The following is an 8,367-nucleotide window of genomic DNA, read 5'->3' as shown; positions in this document are numbered from 1 at the left end:
ATGACAGCAGTTTCCCCACATGATGGCAGTTTCCCCACATGACAGCAGTTTCCCCCACATGACGGCAGTTTCCCCACATGACGGCAAGTCAAGTAAGTTTCACTGGAATGGGACAAAAGCAGGGCCCGAACGAGACTTTACATAGTGTGTGTCCTACAACTTTCACCTTTCCAGTCGTTCTATACGTGTGAACACAGACCCTCCTACACCTTCTAAGACTAAAGCAAAGGAGTGGGCTAGGACCAGGCCAGAGAGAAAAGAGAATTTGAACAATTGAGAATAAATTCAGTGTATCATTCTACTGTTATTGCCCGAATGTGTTCACAGATGTCTAACTGTTATCGTTTTGTGGGGGCGCAAATTGACAAGTTAAACAGTGAGAGTGTAAGAGTGCGTGTGAGTCTCAATTTGAATGCGTGTGTATCAGCCATTTTGCCTGACAGGATGCATGACCCGGAGGCTAGCCACACATCAAACGTAATGGCTGTGTCCCTAGCTACGGAGAGAGGCCTGTCACATGTCTAGCACACAGATTGAGTGTGATGTTGAATAGATATTGCTCCATGACATTGGTATGCAACGGCCATATACACATACTTTCATACCACAGCCGTGTTCGATGACAGCACCGAGCATGAAACACCAGACGGTATGTAATTGTGATGACTGGGATCAGGGCTGGCCTTAGCCTGCTTAAACCAGACTGAATGTTGTTCTCACCATTGAGTGAGTCTGGTTCAGTCGGTTTTAACCACGCTAGCCAACAGTAGGCAATACTTGGTTCAGAATGTAACCGTTTTGTAATGGTCGCGGCAACTTTGAATATGGTTTATGTCAGTGGTTTGGGGAAGTAAATGTTATATTGCGTTCAGGGTTGGGTAGGTTACTTTCTAAAAGTAATCAGTGAGTTACTAGTTACCGGTCAAATTGTAAATCAGTGATGTAACTTTTGGATAACCCAAACACAGTAGCATATTCAGATTACTTTTAGATTACTTTCCCCTTAATAGGCATTAGAAAACTAAAAAGGATCCTTCAAACGCATTTAGTGTGTCAGTGGTCTCAGGCTTACGGTCAGACTCGCTCAGATGGAACAAACTCAAACTCAATGCTGAATTGAATGTCATTGAGAAAACAGAACAATGTCATAATGTATTTATTTTTGCGAACATCCTTTCTGAATTTAAAAGTAATCCATTAAGTAATCTAGTTTCCAAAATGATCTAATTACAATATTTGAACTGGTAATGTAGTTACATGTAATCAGTTACTCCCCAACCCTGATTGCATTTTATGTGAATAGATTTAAAAAAATGAATGGTTGAATGTGTTACCAAGGAGCTGTTACTGCTTACTGGCTCGTTGATTTAGCTTCCGTCACAGAGGGCTGCAGTATATGCTGTTTATTGTTGTCAAATCCCACCTATTAAATGAGAAACCGAGCCGGACACCACAGCCTCAATTACATTAATTAACCAGATAAATTGCTATTCCAGGTCATCTTCCTAGTGACCGGGCTGCACATCTTGCCACATCATAATAATGGACTTCAATGTGATCTGATCATCTGCCTCGGCGCAACTACAATAACGATCTGGAACCTACCCTATTCCAAAGATAGTAAATAAGACTGCAGAGAACTGGAGTCAGTTCACAACAGGTTTATTGTCATCTACATGGTTGCTTGCCTGTGGGGTTGGCGTAGCCTCAAATACAGCAATGTCGCCATGCAAGTGAGTGAGACCACTCCCACAGCAGCCAGCAGTATCCCCAAGAGAGACACGCCTGAGGAAGGAGGTTCAATTATTTCACTCGGAATACAATACAGTGTTATCATACACCTGAGTAATACAACATTTCTGTCCAAATGTTTACCTACAAGCTCTTGCTTATAGCATGGGTTTTTAGCACTTTCTCAAAGCTTCAGTTAGTGGAAAACATTTTGAAATAGGGAGGTATCTTAACTTGTCCAATAAGAACGCAGATTTTGACTTTCCATTGGTAAATGTTTCCTTAAGGTGTGCCCTAGTGAACAACTACAGCTAATGCAAAAGTCCTTCACCTGTTGTGCTCTGGTAGTTGACCTCTAGTTGAGACACCTGCTCCTCAGGGAACTCATTCGTCTGTAGCCAGTCGGAGTCCTGGACTAAGATGGAACCCGAGAGCAGCCTCCGCCTCCCATCTATCTGTTGTGAAACAGTGATCCGTCAGTGTACAGAATCGGATGGGGAAGAGATGCAAGCTAGACACCACTTGATAGAAAAGCACCACCAGCATAGATCAAATCATAAACTTCAAAGCTTACTCTGGTGAAATACATTGTCAGTCAGCAGACTCCTCCCCATTCTCAGGCCACAGGTGGAGTCCCAGCAGCCACACACCAGGTCATCCCGACCTGCTGAAACCCACCTTAGAGGAAAGAAAACAGGACCCCAGTTCAGAAAATGCAAACCAATGAAAACCATGTATAGCTTTGGGTCCTAGCTCTACACAATTCCAATAAAGAAACATCCATGTTTGCAGAATTATAGTTTTTTGCAGTATAAACTCGATCCCCATAGACAAACCGGTTTGCCTCTGAAGTAAACGAGCAAGCCTCGTGTTCTGGGTCAATGGAAGCAGAGGCCGACCTTGCTCTCAGATGACATGTGATATACATTTATAGGAAGGTAGGAGAGATATGACCTGTACAGGGTTGTGTTCATTAGAGTACACAACAACAGAAAGTCAAAGTCAGTGTTTCTTATTGGAAAAGTCCAGGTATTCCCTGTTTGTTTCTTCCATTTAGTGCCTAATGAACATGACAGGTGAGTACAGTACATACAGACTAAAAAATAAAATGGCCTCAAGTTGAAACTGGGGTTTGTCATCCTGGGTTTGCTGCAGGAAGTGGGACTTGGAGCCTGTCTGTCTAGCATCAGTCAGACACCTAATGGGATGAAATAAAAACAAAGTTGAATTTACATTCACAATATACAGAAGTATAGTAAGGGGAACGCTCACGCACCCATGGTTCTCAATGAAGGAATATCCACGGTTTAGAGGCCATTTCAGGGGCCAGCGTAGCCACACAGCTGTCCACGGAGACACGGAGAGTTGTGTGGTGGGCTTGGATAATGGAGGCTTCAATCCTCATGACATACCCCAGAAAGTGGACACTGGAGGGCCTCTCAAATTGCCAGTCATCTGAAAGAGAAGAAAAGCTAAAGCAGCAATAGGGCCCTAGAGTTGAGGTGTCATAATACCCATAAAACCTAGCGGTCAAACAGGGAAATGGTTCCAGTTGTTTTTCCACCATTCATTTTTTTCCCCATAGGGGATTTTAGAAACTCTTAAAACAAGGTCTGTGTGATGTTTTGATGTCCAAGAGAGATTTGCATGGCTACGGTTACTTTTATCAATATGTTCTGCTCCCTTTACTCTCAGATTCTAAAATGCTAATTAGCATCCATGTCGACAACATGCAAGACTCATGCAAATCCCTGCAAGGTCCTGTATGTCATCTCTAGCTGACACCTTTGCTAGCAGGTATTGTGTGAATTTTAAACTTGCACAAAACAGTACAGAGAATTGTCAATTTGAATAGACCTTGCCAATTTATCCATTACTACATTTAGGGGGGTAAATACAGGAGAATACATGAATAAAAGTGAATGTCCTAGAGAGATTGACACAGTTATCAAAACATCATGGCAGAGTAAGCCTACATAACAATGCCCTATGGGGAATATGAGTGGAACCATTTCCCTGTTTGACTGCTAGGTTATGGGTATTATGACTGATACGGTGGTTCTCTATAGCCCAAAATAGCAGAGGTCAACTTTAAAGGTGTAGCCTCACCTTTATTTCCAGTCAAATATGCGGCCCCTGCGCTTGTTTTCAAAGTTTGAGTGCGGCCTTGGGGATTAAGAATTTGCTTTGCTTCTTGGCCAAATGTGTTCACAGTATCTCAAGTTTCTACTGGAGTGATGAAAGTTACAGATTCCACCTTTAAACCCTATGTTCTATACCCACCTGTCAAGAGCCTGAGAGATAAGACCAGCTGCTGCTCTGAGACCTTGGTGGAGGCGAAGGGAACCCAGGTAGGCTTCAGAGCATTACTGGTCACATTGCGCTTCCTGATGGATACAAACTTTTTACAGCCAGAGCCAGGGTTGTGTTCATTAGAGCATGACACGGAAAACATTTGAAAAGTGAGAATTAAATAAATGTCCTTAGCTTTGATAATGGCATTCAACTCCAAACTCATTTGTTCTTACAATGGGAGTGCCTTTCCCAAGGACATCCTGCTTGACCTCCACCCGAACCACGTCCTCCCTGCACTGGACCGCTACACTGGTGGCAGACACTGGATTCTTCCGCTCAAACTTCTCCGGCTCTTTTGCTTCCTCCTTCACCATATGGTTCAGGACTCGGCCATGCACAGGCGGTTTCCCTGGTTGAAACGCCGGTTGCTTTCTGGCAGGCGGTTGAGGTTCATATTTTACAGGCACCTGGGTTGGTTACTGAACAGGGTTTCTATGTTCAAACTGTACAGGAGATGGTGCAGGTCTCCCGTGCTCAGTTTGCACAGGGACTTGAACAGGTATCCTTTGTTCAAATGGCATAGCGGTCTGAATAGGTATTGGGTGGGTATCCTTTAGTCTGTGCTCACAGGCTCTGCGGCTTGCTGCTGTGGACCATAGCTGGCAAGGTTAGATGTTTCTTGACTACGTGATGGCATTGGAAAACGTCAACTCTGAGCATGACTAAATGACCTGAATGAGACAAGCACAACAAACCCAACCAAATCTACTCACAGCCCCATTCTGATTTTTGGTAGGGCATGAAAGGACTCTACACTTTTGAGATGCACCCTCAGCATAACTGACTTTTGCTTATAAACTGTGTTCGAATTCTCATACTAACCATAATATTTGTGACGTAAATTGAGTATAAAGTATGCTTATTGGTTATAGTATGGATATAGTTAGTATGCCAAAAGTACCCGGATGTCGTACTAAATTCGCCAATATATGAAGTATACGTGTACTTTTTGGGCCCATAATGCAATTTTTCAGAAAATGGGCGTGGCTTCACAACGTTGTCATATTTGATGAAAATGGCGGAAAATATGCGAGTCCGACAACGCATTGAAGATTGGGGCAGCAGGTAGCCTAGTGGTTAGAGTGTTGAACTCGTAACTGGAAGGTTGCAATATCAAATCCCCAAGCTGACAAGGTAAAAATATGTAATTCTGCCCTTGAACAAGGCACTTAACCCACTGTTCCTAGGCTGTCATTGAAAATAAGAATTTGTTCTTAACTGACTGCCTAGTTAAATGAAGGTAACATTCTATAACTGAATGATATTTATAGTTTTGGTTATGACAAGAGGACAGATAATTAGGGCTTTCAAAAGATTCAAAATGTAATCAAGTTAATCACAGGATTTGCTGTGATTAAATTCTGAATTTGCTAAAATGAAGTTGTAATTTAGGATTTTTCATATTAAAATAGAGCGAGTGCCCATTTATAAGCCCTATGAGGAAAAGCCATCACACCCTGGGGGTTTGAAGCTTGGCCTCTCTACGGGGATCTTAAACGTCCACGTCAGATGATCAAGTGGCTCCAGTGGCTTGAAGAATGTGGACTGTGGCTGTGTGTGTGTGTGTGTGTGTGTGTGTGTGTGTGTGTGTCAGGTGATTTATGATCGTTCCCAGTGGTGCGTCAGATGGAGGGGAGTGTGAGGGACAGTGAGCAGGCCTCATCTGGAGCCTATATGAGCTGTCAACAGGCCTGTCAATCACACCTAAGGGGCAGGGAGACAGAGGGCCAGGAAGTACATGGCTCCAGTCTTTATGGTTGAATTACAATATGAAAACGTCCTCACTTACTGATCTCTACCCTTGTTGATTTTCTTGTAAAGAAATAGGAAAATGCTTGGATGGGTATCAAGAATGTGGCAATGTAGTAGAAATGCTGTCTAGACTTCAGTTCAACAGGCTAACCCTCGATGACTCGGGTTTAAACACACACACACAGCCACACAAATAGACACACACAGACATTCACCTACTCATCTGTGAAAATTCTGAAAAGAAACATCACATATTAATCTGTAAGGACTATTCTTGGAAGAATCAGCAAACCCATCTCCCGTACCTCATAATACAATACCGTAGCTACCTTTGCGTTGAAATACTGGAATACATTAACTAACTTTCCTCAGCCGTTTTTTTCCGAAATACATCCCACCTGAAAACCCTCCATTGTCGGGAACTGCCTGTTATCTCCCGATCAGCAGTCAAACAAAAGACAGAGGAGAGAATAGAGACTATAGCCCTGAGATGAGTCTGAAGTCGCCCCAAATGGCACCCTGTTCCAGTCTGGCAGTGCACTATATAGGGAATAGGGTGCCATTTAGGATGCAGTCTGAGCCCCGGTCTGTCAGTCAGCTCCCTTGGTCAATTTCTCCATCTAACTTAGTTAACAGGCTTTAATGTGGCCTATGGGGAGCCCTAATTTGGCCCCCGAGGGCCTCCAGATAGGGCCTGGCAACCTCTACGACTCTGTTTCCAATAAGCCTGGCCCATCTGGAGCTGAAGGGGAGCACAGGAAGAAAGGTAGCCATGACAACAACCCCCCTCACACACACGCACACTACACATACACTTGACACACACAAACACCCACACTCTGCCACACCAGCAAACCAGCTGCTCGTGTGTTTATTAAATGAGAGGGCAGGGATTGGGGAAAGCTGTTGACTATAGGAAGAGCACTGTGCTTTTCACTTGACCCATCTTGTCTGACTTTGCACTCCAAGGGATACAGTCACCGATACGAAGTTTCAAGTTCAACTTTTTTTTTTATTAGTTGTATGGCATACACCGTCCAGCAAAAATGCTTACTTGCAGGTTCCTTCTCGACAAAAATAAATTTAAAAAAAGACAAGAATAAGTTGTGTCTTTGAGATCCTAAAATTCACCTACAGGGTTCTGTACTTAACTCTATGTTACACCTACTCAGATTTCACATGGACACAGATGAGCACTGTCCTGTTATGAGCCTCGTCAAAAAAGTGTTGTCTGTGTGAGGTAAACGGGATGGAAGCCAGCACAGATGTTCTATAACACCAACACACTGATATAGACCAACACAAATACATACGTATAATACAACTTCGCAAAGTCAGAAATGAGGTGATTTTGCCACTGATCCAAAGTGGAACATATGGGTAACGGTTATGATGCTCAATTAGGATGTGTAGGGGACACAGAAGGAGTTATAGCCTTCTGCTTTGGGGAGAGAGAAGTGTTCAAGATTAGCAGGTTTATTGCTTGTTCATCATCATTCCGCAACAGTGATTGCAAAATGTGGATGGCTGTTTGGGACATGGTTGGATTCTGTGAGGATTTTATCACACCATCCTCTCCCAGTGACTTCCTTTGCAGTCTTGGCATCTGTGATTATGTTATTTTACAATCATTAGCATAATTCACATAGCTGCTTGCTTTATGGCCACTGATACAATGTACAATTGTCTTGTATTGTGTTCCATTGGGGGCCGTTTTTAATTTTGAATCTGGTGGAGAATGAGAATAGGTAGAGGAAGAAAGCTATTGAAGAGAGGGGAGAAGGGAGACAGACAGACAGACAGATAAAGACAGACGGACGGAGGACGGAAGGGAGAGACAGACAGATTTTCTTGTAAAGAAATAGGAAAATGCGGACGGAATGTAGTAGAAATGCTGGACTTCAGTTCAACAGGCTAAATAGAGAAGGGAGAGAGACAGACAGACGGGACGGACGGACGGACGGACGGACGGACGGACGGACGGACGGACGGACGGACGGACGGACGGACGGGACGGACGGACGGACAGACGGAGACAGACAGACAGACAGACAGACAGAGAGAGAGAAAGAGAAAAAGTGAACGAGAGAAAGAAAGAAAGAGAGAAGGGAGAGACTGCACAAACAATGGAGATACAGGAGGGGCAAAGGGAGGATGTTTTACTCTGGGTGCAGAGAGAAACATCAGAACCCCCCCCCCACACACACACACACACACACACACACACACCACCACCCCTGGTGATATCATACAGAATTATCCACAGAATGATCCACTGTACACCGAGCATACAAAACGGTAGAAACACCTTCTTAATATTGACTTGCACCCCTTTCTGCCCTCCGAACAGCCTCATTTCGACGCAGACATGCAATCACAACAACAAGGCTCTCTGATTCACGAGCCATCAGACTCAATTTCCAGCAGCTTAGCAGAGAAGATGGTCTGTCTGTTCCACCACAGCTCTAATGTACTGTTATTAAAGATATGCATCTCACCACATCCCCGCAGACCACACCAGACCACACC

The 8,367-nt window shown here is 43.9% G+C and overlaps 1 pseudogene; it reads right to left on the bottom strand.

The window, feature by feature from the left end:
• Positions 1-2,294: 2,294 nt before the first annotated feature.
• Positions 2,295-4,400, bottom strand: LOC112255196 (annotated as a pseudogene).
• Positions 4,401-8,367: the final 3,967 nt, after the last annotated feature.

The sequence above is a fragment of the Oncorhynchus tshawytscha genome, linkage group LG07 (assembly GCF_018296145.1).
Source record: "Oncorhynchus tshawytscha isolate Ot180627B linkage group LG07, Otsh_v2.0, whole genome shotgun sequence".
Taxonomy (NCBI): domain Eukaryota; kingdom Metazoa; phylum Chordata; class Actinopteri; order Salmoniformes; family Salmonidae; genus Oncorhynchus; species Oncorhynchus tshawytscha.
This window is presented reverse-complemented; position numbering and strand designations above follow the sequence as displayed.